Here is a 14,073-nt window from a genome sequence, read left to right as displayed (position 1 = left end):
CCCCTCTGTCGGCCACGGTCACGCTCACCGTGGCCGTGGCCGACAGCATCCCGGACGTCCTGGCGGACCTAGGCAGCATCGGGACCCCCGCCGACCCAGACGATTCGGACCTCACGCTCTATCTGGTGGTGGCGGTGGCGGCCGTCTCCTGCGTCTTCCTCGCCTTCGTCATCGTGCTGCTGGCGCTCAGGCTGAGGCGCTGGCACGCGTCGCGTGTGCTCCAGGCTTCAGGAGGCGGGCTGGTGGGCGTGCCGGCCTCGCACTTCGTGGGCGTGGACGGGGTGCGGGCTTTCCTGCGGACCTATTCTCGCGAAGTGTCCCTCAACCGCGGACTCACCTGAGGGTCACGTGATCTTCCCCCAGCCCAACTACACGGACACGTTCATCAGCCAGGAGAGCTGTGGGAAAAGCGAGCCTCTTTTGCTGTCAGGTAGTTCAGCGTTTTCTAAAGACAGTAATGCATTAATTCAGGTGAGTACCTATCAAATATTCTGTGGGTTCTGAACAAAATATCTCTTAGTGTGGATAGTGTGTGTATTTCGAATTTAGAAAGTAGACACCAAAAAATTTATATATGCGTTGTGGATACCAAGGATAACTTGGAGGCCTTCTCTGAGGCCTTCCTTCACGCCTTCTCTTATGCCTTATTTATAACAGTGTTCATGTATTATTTATCTATATATGTATAAATTTATAACCACCTTGGTACATTTTAAATACTCAATTTTTTTCTAATTTAATTAACCAGCTATACCTTCTTTTAACTGGTCTTTTTATTTACCTTTGGACGTGTAGCATTTTTATGTTGAACATCTGATGCCAATTTATCCGTTAAAAACCCAAATTGTTGTAGAGGGAGTCATTCTAATTTGTGAAAAGTATAAATGCAATTTGAAATAAACTTTTATGAGTAGAGGGGTTTCTTTTCTTTTTTTTTTAAAGATTTTATTTATTTATTTGACAGATAGAGCTCACAAGTAGGCAGAGAGGCAGGGGGAAGCAGGCTCCCAGCTGAGCGGGGCTCGATCCCAGGACCCTGGGATCATGACCTGGGCCAAAGGCTGAGCCACCCAGGTGCCCCGAGTAGAGGGATTTCTAAGTACACATGAAGTTGCTAACAAATTCATAAGCTGCATTTAATTTCTTTTAAAGTGAAGTAGTTCTGGTCATTAGGGATGCATGCGTTTATACTTTCTTAGGTGCTAAATCATTTCATGGTTTCACACAATTCTTGAGCTTCCAGATATACTCAGTTTATTTCCTACATACTTAAAACTTTGTCATTGTATTATCCAAACAGAGGTAGCCACTGGCATAGTAGAGCATGCTACTCTTGTTCTGGGGGTGTGAGTTCAAGCCCCATGTTGGGTGTAGAGATTGCCTAAACGTAAAATCTTAAAAAAAATATGCAAACAGTGTAAGTGTTGTCCTGAAGAAAAACTGAAGAGATTATTTTTCATCCCAATTGCAGATTTTGGGAATGCAATGTATGTATGTGTTTCCAGGCAAGATATTTCCTTAGTTTATCTACACTGATGATCTTGATGATGACTTTGTGAAGCAGTCAAGTTAACAAATTGTGTTTTGAGTGCATTGTTGGTAATGTGATGCATTTTCAGTAGTCTTCTTTTGTAAGTTTCCATAACTTTGACACATGGAAAAAATTCTGGAAAGTGCTCAGATTCTAAGTGTTTTTTGAGAACCTAACACTTATTGTATAATGTTGAACCTAAATTGAATACTAATACATATTATTCTTGGGAAAGCATTGCTGGAACCTGTAAGAAGTCTGGATCTTTGGGGGCGCCTGAGTGGCTCAGTGGGTTAAAGCTTCTGCCTTCTGCTCAGGTCATGATCTCAGGGTCCTGGGATTGAGTCCCACATTGGGCTCTGCTCAGCAGGGAGCCTGCTTCTTCCTCTCTCTCTGCCTGCCTCTCTGCCTACTTGTGATCTCTCTCTCTGTCAAATAAATAATTAAAATTAAAAAAAAAAGATGTCTGGATCTTTGGGTGAGTTCTGTAAAGGAGTAGGGAATCATAGCATCCTTATTAGTTTCTCTTTGTTATCTGTCTCCTTTCAAAAATACAAAAGTTAGTATCTAGAATTGTAAAAGAGATTAGAAATCATTTGGGAAAGAAAAGTAATTAAATGGCCCTAAAATGTGACAGTTACTGTTAATGAATTGGCATGTCACTTTATGCTTTGTGACAACCAGTACAAAAAAAAAAAAAAAAAGGAAACATAGTATGGTTCTGTTTGTCTGATATATTTAAAAGGAAGTTTTGCGTCTACCTGAAAATGCAAATTTTGTATTGACATGTAGTTCCAAATGGAATGTAATAAGTAGAGCTTTCTAAATGATGTCAGTGGAATTGGAGGGCAATTTGACCTCCTGGTTTTTTGGTTTTTTTTAAGATTTTATTTATTTATTTTGACAGAGAGATACTACAAGCAGATGGAGAGGCAGGCAGAGAGAGAGAGAGAGAGAGAGAGAGAGAAGCAGGCTCCCTGCTGAGCAGAGAGCCCGATGCGGGACTCGATCCCAGGACCCTGAGATCATGACCTGAGCCGAAGGCAGCGGCTTAACCCACTGAGCCACCCAGGCGCCCTGACCTCCTCTTTTGTAAAAGCTATCAAAATGTTTATCAGAAGACCAGTTCACACATGGTGGTCAATTAAAAATGAAAGACATAATGTACAATAGAAATTATTTGGGTAACCTGCTGACTTCTAGTTCACTTTACCTGATTTAGAGACAAATCATTGAAAGTTAGGGCAATGAACGATCATGACCCTTAAGCTGAATCTCAAGAATCCGTGATCACAACTAATGCTTCTAGGTGGGCTAAATTTGCTTCACTCATTTGTTGAGTGAGTGAAAGAACAAATGTGTGTGCTCTAGGGATTACCTGCTATTGGTATTCTAAGATGTAGTTTGGTAGAAAAGTAGCAGCTTCAAAATGAGGTACTACTAATTTTGTGACCTTTGACAAGTTATTTCATGTCTGTCAGGTTCAGCAAAATTGGGAAAATAATGCATAATTTGAAAGATTGTGGTGAGGGACTAGTGGTAACATATAAACCACCGGGTTCATAATAGGTACTTAATGGTAGCCATTTTTTTACACTGTTGCTATAAAAAGCTTTTAGTGTCAGCACACTTGACATTCTGTTGGGAAAAGTATTACTTTGTGTGTTCTCCTGGTTGTCTTATGGGTTGATCTGTGAGTGGAAATAAAACTATTCTAAAGTTTTTGGGGTGCCTGAGTGGCTCAGTTGGTTGAGCAACTGCCTTCAGCTCAGGTGTTGATCCTGGAGTCCTGGGATCGAGTCCTGCATCGGGCTCCTTGCTCGGCGGGGAGTCTGCTCTTCCTCTGACCTCTCCACTCTCACACACTCTCTCTCTCTCAAATAAAAAAAATTAAATTAAAAAAAACTATTCTAAAGTTTTTATGAAAGCTAATTTTAAAAGCTTAGGTGTGCCTGGGTGGCTTATATTCAGGTTATGGTCCTGCAGTCCTGGGGTCAAGCCCCATGAGCCCAGTGTTGGGCTCCCTTTCCAGTAGGAGAGTCTGCTTCTCCCTCACCCTCTGCCCCTGCTTATGTACTCTTTCTTTTGCTCATTGTCTCTCTTAGGTAAATAATCTTTTAAAAAGTCCTTAGGTACATTCTTTTTTAAACTTGTTTAAAAATTGAATTATAATCGAAACAATATTATGTTAGCTTCAGGTGCATGACATAGTGATTCAGTATTTTTTAAAAAGTTTTTTTTAGGGGCACCTGGGTGGCTCAGTGGGTTAAAGCCTCTGCCTTCAGCTCAGGTCATGATCCCAGGGTTCTGGGATGGAGCCCCGCATCAGACTCTCTGCTTGTCAGGGAGCCTGCTTCCTTTCCTCCCTCTCTGCCTGCCTCTCTGCCTACTTGTGATCTCTTTCTGTCAAATAAATAAATAAAATCTTTAAAAAATTTTTTTTAAAGTTTTTTTTTTAAATTTTAGAGAGAGAGCACGTGATCGAGGGAGGAGCAGAGGGAGAGGGAAGTAATTTCTAGTGGACTCTGCTTAGTGCAAAACCCATGACTCCGAGATCATGACCTGAGCCACCCAGGCACCCCTCATTATTTTTATACATTATGAAACGATCACCTTGATAGATCTAGTTACTGTCTGTCACCACACAGAGTCATTACAGTATTATTGACTGTATTCCCTTTTCTGTGTATTACATCCCCATGACTTATTTTGTAACTGGTTTGTATCAGTTGATTCCCCTCACCTAGGGGGATTAGATGATAGGTAATTTATAAACAGCAGAAATGTATTGCTTACTGTTTGGAAGGCTGGAATTCTGAGATAAAGGTGCCAGGATGGTCAGATGAGGGCTTTCTTGTAGATCACAGATTTTTGGCTGTGTCCTCACATGGCAGAAGGGGCAGAAGATCTTCCTAGGCACATTATTGATTGAGAAGCCCGTTTGGGGTCTTAAAAGATGGGAGAACCATTGTTTTGATGGGACAGTTATATGAGTGTTAATTTTTCTTTCTTTTTTTTAATGGCTTAAAATGACGTGGGAAAGTTTTAAACAGGATTTTATGTATTTATTTGAGAGAGAGAGAGTGCACATGAGTGGGGTGAGGGGAAGAAGGAAAGCAGGGAGCCTTATACAGGGCTCTATCTTGGAACTCCGGGACTGTGACCTGAGCTGAAGACAGACATTTAACCACCTGAGCCACCCAGGCACCCCTCTTTTTCTCTTTCTGAACCATGGTGAAACCTAAACAAGGGTCCTATGAAATTTCTTATTTAAATGACCTATTTACTCCATTAGGATTGCTAGAATGATTTAACTGGAGAATGGAGCATCAAAAGCTGAAAGCTGGAGTTACTTAGTTTTGGCCACATGAGAGTTTAAGTTAATATCATGTATTATTTTTAAGATATTTATTTATTAGAGAGAGAGTGTGTGTGTGTACAAGCAGGGGGAGAGGAAGAAGACGACACCCTATTGAGCAGGGAGACCAAAGCAGGTCTCAACCCAGGACCCCAGGATCATTACCTGAGCCACCCAGGCACCCCTAACATAATGTATTTAATGATATTTGTTGATAACTTAGGATTGATAATTAGGATCTTTGTTGATTTTTTTTAGAGTAGGCAGTGGTTTTGGTTGTTTATTTTTGTGCTGGTTCCAGTAATGAAATTACATTGAGAACTGGGCTTATCTTCCTATATGTTAAGAATGGTGGGTTTACATTCACTTAATCTAATAAGTTAAAGTGTTCAGGTATAATTTAAAAGTTGCATCTTTGCTATTTCATAGCATCTAAAGTTGAAATGTAATCTTTCAACACATATTCTTCCCCCATATTCATTCTAGAAGAGATATTGTGCTGTTTGAAGCAGAAATAGGCTAGGATCCTTGGTGAGACTGCACAACTTGTTGAGACTGTGCAACCCATAGATCATTTTAAAATGAATTAGAAGGCTAAAGATAAATGAGAGGACTGTATCAGTTTTCTCAGTTACATGTAACAGTATAGCTGTGATCATGAATTGAATTTTTCTGGTGAAAAACCTGCTTTTTTTCATGCAAGATACCAAGTTCTAAAAATTAAACACCTCCACATTAAATATGTGTAGTTCTTTGTGTATCAGCTATACCTCAATAAAGCTACTTTAAAATTTTTTTAAGCAAACTGTGAAGGGATATTGATCAAAGTAGTGAGTATATATATTAGGAAAGAGATTGACTCTCCTGAGTTAAACATAAGAGTTCATTTTTAGGAAACCATGTATAATGAAAAGTTATCAATAAAAGAATATATTGTTTAAGGGGTACCTGGTGGCTCAGTGGGTTAAATCTCTGCCTTCGGCTCAGGTCATGATCTCAGGGTACTGGGATCCACCCCTGCATCAGTCTCTCTGCCTGCTTCCCCCTCTCTCTCTGCCTGCTGCTCTGCCTACTTGTGATCTCTCTCTCTGTCCAATAATTTAAAAATCTTTTAAAAAAGAATATATTGTTTGGGATTCTTTTTTTTTAAAGATTTTATTTATTTATTTGACAGACAGAGATTACAAGTAGGCAGAGAGGCAGTCAGAAAGAGGAGGAAGCAGGCTCCCTGCTGAGCAGAGAGCCCGATGTGGGGCTCGATCCCAGGACCCTGGGATCATGACCTGAGCCGAAGTCAGAGGCTTTAACCCACTGAGCTACTGGGGCTCGATCCCAGGACCCTGGGATCATGACCTGAGCCGAAGTCAGAGGCTTTAACCCACTGAGCCACCCAGGTGCCCCTATTGTTTGGGACTCTTAAAATATTAATAAGAAGAGATAGCCTGTGGCAAAGGTGATTGAAAAAGATCTTTGATAGAGGAAGAATTTCCTTAATACAAAATGGGAAGAGTTCTGGTTCGCGAAGGTGTGAAGAAATTGTCATCAGATAAATCACTGACTCAATACTTCTGCAATTTCTGTTAGAGAATCCATAAAAAAAATCTATGTATGTCATTAATGACAAATATAATTTCTTTGTTCATCTTTTTCATTTAATTTTTTATTTTTTATTAACATATAATGTATTATTAGCCCCAGGGGTACAGGTCTATGAATTGTCAGGTTTACACACTTCACAGCACTCACCATAGCATATCCTCTCCCCATTGCCCTTAACCCATCTTAGTTTATCTTTAAGTCTCTGAAGCATTTCACACAATGATTTATACCTCTTCTAAATATTCACTAAAAGGCTTCAGTTCAGTGATTAGAAAGTGGTCTCTAACATAGATCAGTGGAGTGGAATAGCAAACCCAGAAATGGACCCACAACCAAATGGTCATCTTTGACAAAGCAGGAAAGAATATCCAATGGAAAAAAGACAAGTCTCTTCAACAAATGGTATTGGGAAAACTGGACAACAACATGCAAGAGAATGAAACTGGACCGCTTTCTTACACCATACACAAAAATAAATTCAAAATGGATGAAAGAACTACATTTGACAGGAAACCATCAAAATCCTAGAGGAGAACACAGGCAGCAACCTCTTTGACCTTGGCTGCAGCAGCTTCTTACTAGACATGTTGCCAGAGGCAAGGGAAATAAAAGCAAATGAACTATTGGGACTTCATCAAGATAAAAAGCTTTCCTTCCAGCGAAGGAAACCATTTATGAAACTAAAAGACAACCAGTGTAATGGGAGAAGATATTTGCACTGACATATCAGATCAAGGGCTAGTATCAAGGGGCGCCTAGGTGGCTTAGTTGGTTAAGCCTCTGCCTTCAGCTCAGGTCATGGTCCTGGAGTCCTGGGATCAAGTCTTGCATCTGGCTCCCAGCTCTGGGGGGGTGTGCTTCTCCCTCTGGCCTCCTCCCCTCTCATGTTCTCTCTCTCTCTCTCAAATAAATAAATAAAATCTTAAAGAAATATAAATAAATAAATAAATATTTTTAAAGGGGGGGGTGGTTATCCAAAATCTATAAAGAATTTATTATCAAGTTCTTTGCCCCCAAAACAAATAATCCAGTTAAGAAATGGGCAGAAGGGGCGCCTGGGTGGCTCAGTGGGTTAAGCCGCTGCCTTCGGCTCAGGTCATGATCTCAGAGTCCTGGGATCGGGTCCCGCATCGGGCTCTCTGCTCAGCAGAGAGCCTGCTTCCCTCTCTCTCTCTCTCTCTGGCTGCCTCTCCGTCTACTTGTGATTTCTCTCAGTCAAAATTAATAAATTAAAAAAAAAAAAATCTTTAAAAAAAAAAAAAAAAAAAAAAAGAAATGGGCAGAAGACATGAACAGACATCCAGAAAGAATACATCCAGATGTGCTGACAGGCACATGTAAAGTCATTCATTACTCATCATCAGGGAAATACAAATCAAAACCACAATGAGATATCATCTCACACCTGGCAGAATGGCTAAAATTAATACAAGAAACAACAGATGTTGGTGAGGATGCAGAGAAAGGGGAACCCTCTTATATTGTTGGTAGGAATGCAAACTGGTGCAGCCATTCTGGAAAACAGTATGGAGGATCATCAAAAAGTTAAAAATAGAACCTCTCTATGGTCCAGCAATGGCAGTACTAGGTATTTACAAAGAATAAAAAAATAATTAATTGCCTTAATATATAAGCTTTTCATATTGTGTAACTTATTTTTTTATTGTGTAACTTCTTAGAAGATTCCTATATATTTGCAGCTGAAGATCCAGTCAGTAGTTCATCCTGAATCTGTGTTATATGAAAAAATAAAGCTTCTGTACAAAACAATTTTTTTAAAGGGATAGCCTAAAAATTATCTTAAGTATCAAGAAAATATAAAAAGCAGTCATAATTTTGACCTCATATGGTGGAATTACTAAGAATATGAATTCCCAGGAATATTTAATTGGAAGAATAAGCCTGTACAGTATACTACCTTTCAGCCTGCAAATTCCATTGAGAAACATCTTTCTCTTTGTTTCAACTCTCCAAAACACTGAGCTCTCCTTACTTCAGGTTGTAGTCCTAAGGCAGGGACTCAGAGCACTACTGTGAGTCATTATGAAAATAGGGATTAACAAGGAGATCTTTAAAGGCTCTTGCTGGATGACTTTCCTCATGGGACCTTGTCAAAGATATGGGGCCTTGGTGTCCAGGACTTGCTTGTTCAGAAGCTGTGGATTAATGTGGAAAAGGAATAGTTCACTCTGAGTGAAGAAAGTAGACACTTGTAACAGAATGGACCTGGAACATATAAAGCCATATACCATAGTTTGTATCAAATGTTTGGAAGTGGTAGTTGAAAGTCCTTTAAATGTTTTCCACCTTAATATAGATGTGCAAGGTGCCAATGATAATACTCAATACTCAAATATCTGAATTGACCCAGCTTGGGGCAAGATTTATAATAGAACCTACAGAAGATACTGATGTTGGAAACAATTACTTTACAAAATTGCCAGCTTAGCAGCAACACTTTGTCTTTCAAGTAACAGAGACCAAAGTGGAAACAAATATGTTAAGCCTGTGTTAGAGAAGCCACTAGACTAGGAAAAGCCAAACTCATGTGGTTTAGTCCTGATAGCCTTAGATGGCAAAGATGGCCCTGAAGCAGTACTGCTCAGGTCCCCACCCTTGTAGTTGATGCAGCTATACATGCCTCCTGGACATCTCCATGGTGACGATGAAGGTCACTGACCCATATGAAAGTAGCAGTGTGGATATCATATATGTCTTTATAGCCCTTTATAGTGTCCAGTTTAATCTTGATCACAGTTGTGGTGAGATAAAAACTTCAAGTACAGTGGACTTTGATGAGATTAAAAAATATTCTGTGGTTTGGTAAGGAAGGAATGATGGAAGTGGGGGAGAACTGTTTGCCTAGTATAGTTGAGGTCAAAATTCTGGATGATAATGACAAAGTCCCAGAGCTGATTTTTACTTCTTGGTTTTTTTGTTTGTTTGTTTTTGTTTTTTTTGAAGATTTTATCTATTTGACGGAGAGAGATCCCAGGTAGGCAGAGAGGCAGGCAGAGAGAGAGAGGAGGAAGCAGGCTCCCTGCCAAGCAGAGAGTGCGATTCAGGTCTCCATCCCAGGACCCTGAGATCATGACCTGAGCCGAAGGCAGAGGCTTAACCCACTGAGCCACCAGACACCCCTGATTTTTACTTCTTTTTCCACAATGATTCCTGAAGATTCTGCACCTTCAATGGTAATGACTCTGTTTAAAACACAGGATCCAGATTTGGCAGAAAAAGGAAGGTCTCATGTCTGGTATAGATTCAGTATTGAATCTTCTACTGATAATAACTACATATTTGCAACAGAAGGGGCCCTGGACTTGGAGCCTACCGATGTTACCATCATGGCCACAGAAAAACAAGTCACCTCTCTCCTCCAGTAGAAATGCCACCCTGCATGTTGGTGACATCAACAGGCCAGTTTTCTACCAGGCCTCCTGGGGGTCCAAATGGCCAAGAGTAGCCCTCACAGAACCTCCATTGCCCAAGTCTGCACCTCAGATCCTGACCTGGACCCAAGAGCAGTATCTCTTACTCCCTTGTGGCCAATTTGGGTACTTTAAGTGAATTTGAGTTGGAGCAGAATGCTGGGTAGGGACAGTTGCATGTAGTCAGGTGGATCTGAATAATGTTGGCATGGCTTTCACTCAACTTATAGTTTACAAACACTTGAAAAATTATAGAATAACATTTGCATATAAAATTCCCTATTATATATCACTGTCAGTGGCTTGGAAATTATAGTCTAAAATATAACAAGGAAATATAAATATATAAAGTTACATAAATATAAAATATAAAAGGAAAAGGAAATATCTGTTGGAAAGTACATATAGGAAAAGTGGGTAATGAGGAAGCTGAAAAGAGTGAAAAGAAAATTACTGGTAAGTCAAGATAAAGAAAACTAGTAAGATGTATAAAATTGTGTCTGATTGGTTAGTTGTGGTAGGATTCCTTATTGGTGTGGATTCTGTTGTCTAAGCTATGTTAACTTGTGTAGTATTTTCTCTACCAGTGTGTTAGGGAAGGCCCTGAATTTTCCTGGTGAGCAAAGGGCACTTGATATCTGTTGACTCTTCTGTTTGCCTTGTTTTGAACTGATGTTGAGATGTGGTATGAGGTAGCAACTCATTGAGGTAGGAATCAAGGTTTTTTCCCATATGATGCCCCGATTTTCCAGTATCATTTGTTGAAAGGATGTCATTTTCCTATTGAATTGCTTTGGCATCCTTGTTGAAAATCATTTGATACAAATGGGTTTATTTCTCAACTCCTTGTCATGTGCCATGGATCTCTTTGTTCTTTTGCCACAACCACATTGTCTAGATTATGGTAGCTTTATAGTAAGTCTTGAAGTCAGGTAGGTAAATCCATCTTTTTGTTGTTGTTTTTCCATGTTGTTTTGACTACTCATGATCCTTTCTCTTTCGAAATAAAAGTCATTTTCTTACTTTCTGGAGAAAGAAAAAGCTTGCAAGGGGTTCATATGGGATTGCACTGAATCTATAGATCTTTTGGGAGAGAGGTCATCTGAACAACATTGATACTTGGAACCTATGAGAATGGTATTGTATTTCCATCTATTTAGATCTTTACCTTCTCTTAGCAGTGTTTCCGAATTTTAAGTATAGAGGTATTATATATCTTTCATTAGATTATTCCTATGTATTTTATGGTTTTGGATGTTATTATAAAATGTATTTTAATTTCATTTTCTGATTTTTGATGGCTTACAGAAAAACATGAATTTTGAATACTTCCTATGGTTTTGAAAAACAAGAAGTGCAATGTATTCTATTCTCATACTGTGTGAGAGTATAATGTAAAAGAGTATAGTATAATCGTTTTTTTTTTTAGGAAAAATCTTTTTTTCTAAGATTTTATTTACTTATTTGACAGAGAGAGAGAGAGATCATGAGTAGGCAGAGAAGCAGGCAGAGAGAGAGGTGGAAGCAAGCTCCCCACTGAGCAGAGAGCCCAATGTGGGGCTCGATCCCAGGACCCTGAGACCATGACCTGCGCTGAGGCCCAACCCACTGAGCCACGCAGGTGCCCCAAGAGTATAGTATAATCTTAAACCACCTCTACTTAAGCTCAGGCATCCATTCTCTGAAATATATAGGTTGGAAGAGCCCGTCCAAAAACAAAGTAAACACTAGTGTCTTCCCCAAGTCTAGCAGTGGTTGAATCATTCATTCATTTTTTAACAAATATTTATTAAGTGCCTGCTGCATGCAAAACACTGTCCTAGGTTCCAAGGATGCACCAATGAACAAGGCAAATGCTATTCTTGACTTAATGGGTTCCTTTAGAAGGTATGGTCTTTAATAAGTCTGATAAATGCCAGAGAGAAAAATAAGGATGCTAAGAGAGCTTATAATAGGGATCTTCCCCTCGTCTGGGAGGATCAGGGAGAGGTTCTTTCAGGAAGTTATAAAGTTTACATGAGATGTGAAAGATGAGTAGAAGTTAGGTAGATAACAAAGAGATTAAAGGAGAAATTGGCAGAGCAAATCATGGGTGTAAAGATCCTTTAAAAAAAGGTGAGCAATTGGAAAAGTCTAGGGAGGCTAAAAAGGTTAAATAAGTAGACATGAGGTACATTATAAGGCAGAGTTCTGTAAACCATGTTAAAGTTTCTTTTAAAAAAAAAAAGATTTTATTTATTTGACAGAGATCACAAATAGACAGACAGGCAGGCAGAGAGAGGAGGAAGCAGGTTCCCTGTTGAGCAGAGAACCTGATGTGGGGCTTGATCCCAGGACGCTGGGATCATGACCTGAGCCGAAGGCAGAGGCTTTAACCCACTGAGCCACCCAGGCGCCCCCATGTTAAAGATTCTGCATTTTATTCTAAGTACTTTTATACTTAGGAGCTTTTGAATGGTTTTTAAACAAGGCAGTGACAAGATATGATTTGAATTTTTTTTAAGATTTTATTTATTATTTATTGGACAGATAGAGACCAGAAGTGGGCAGAGAGGCAGGCAGGGAGAGAGAGAGGGGGAAGCAGGCTCCTGCGAGCAGAGAGCCCGATGCGGGGCTCGATCCCTGGACCCCGAGATCATGACCTGAGCTGAAGGCAGAGGCTTTAACCCACTGAGCCACCCAGGCGCCCCTATGATTTGAATTTTTAAAAAGATTCTTTGGTTTGCTGTGTGGCAGATTGATTTATAAGGGTAATAAATGGAAGTAGGGAGAACAGATGGGAGACTATGGCAGTGTTCTGTTAAGAAATGGTGCCGAATTGGATTAAAGGAAGGCAGTGGATGTAGAAACAAATGGATGGTTTGGAGATATATTTAGGAAATAGATACAACAAGACAGTAGTAGAATGGTGGAATGTAAACTCCTTAAGGTCAGGGACTATTTTCTTTATTACTCAAAATCTGGAAAGATCATTGCCTGGCCACTGGTAGATTCACAATTAGATATTGTTGACTGCGTAAATACAGTGATGAAAGGGGGGATTAAGAATCATTTCCAGGGGCGCCTGGGTGGCTCAGTGGGTTAAAGCCTCTGCCTTCGGCTCAGGTCATGATCTCAGGGTTCTGGGATCGAGACCCACATCGGGCTCTCTGCTCAGCAGGGAGCTTGCTTCCCCCTCTCTCTCTGCCTGCCTCTCTGCCTACCTGTGATCTCTGTCTGTCAAATAAATAAATAAAATCTTTTTTAAAAAAAAAAGAATCATTTCCAGATTTGTGAACTAAGGAACTGGATGGACAAAGGTACCATTTGTGAGTTGTGGAAGACTAGTGAAGGGTAGATTACAGAGAAATTAGGAGTTGTAAACAAGTTATTTGAGATTATGTGAAATATCCAAGTGCAGATATTAAAAGTGTGGTTGGACATACTGTAACCATTCTTTTACATTGATTCCTTCCATTGTGATAATCCATTCAGGGGAGTAGATCCTTACCAGGCTGAGCATGATAAGATTCCTGATAGCTCTACACTGGTATGTTTTGGGGCTCATCACAATGTTAGCCCTGTGCTTTATTTTTCTTCCTGATAACTTTTTCATTATTAGAGACTTCTGTTACCCAGAGAACCTCAGTATTTAATTCATGCTCACCCTACTTTTCAGACTAGTTCTGGTGTCCAGTTCTTTTCTGCCTCTGGAATTGTGTTTGGATTATAATTTACCAGGCTGTTTTAATTTGTTGTTGCCTAATTTTTTTCACTTGATTGTATATTTTTCATGCGAATTTTTAAGCCTAGTATCTTTTTACCATCTATTGCTGGCTTACAAACAGCAAAATTTTGTATAAGGAATGTTTAGGAAAAGGATACATAGCAATAATAATATAATTGTTGGATTTTAATATTACTAATACACTTGGAAGATATATCAGCACATACCTTAGGCACTCTTTACAGTCCTTAGTAACCATGATTGAAAGATAATTTTGTTCTGTTACTTTCATCTGACATATGTTTGCTTCTTCCTCACTGTGTTCTCTTTCTCTCCCTAACAAGAATATAAGCTCCTACATGGCAAGGATTTATTTTTTTTTCATGATGTATTTTTAAGGCCTGTAACAGTGCTTGACATTGTTAAACTCTAAAGGAATATTTCATGA

At 39.7% G+C, this 14,073-nt stretch overlaps 1 protein-coding gene across 19 annotated transcripts in view; it reads left to right on the top strand.

Annotated features, from left to right (window-relative positions):
* Nucleotides 1-14,073, top strand: part of LOC116586430 (protocadherin gamma-C4) — a 173,745-nt gene that overhangs the window by 96,073 nt on the left and 63,599 nt on the right. The gene's annotated exons all lie outside the window — the stretch shown is intronic.

This window comes from Mustela erminea, chromosome 3, assembly GCF_009829155.1.
Source record: "Mustela erminea isolate mMusErm1 chromosome 3, mMusErm1.Pri, whole genome shotgun sequence".
Classification (NCBI taxonomy): domain Eukaryota; kingdom Metazoa; phylum Chordata; class Mammalia; order Carnivora; family Mustelidae; genus Mustela; species Mustela erminea.
This window is presented reverse-complemented; position numbering and strand designations above follow the sequence as displayed.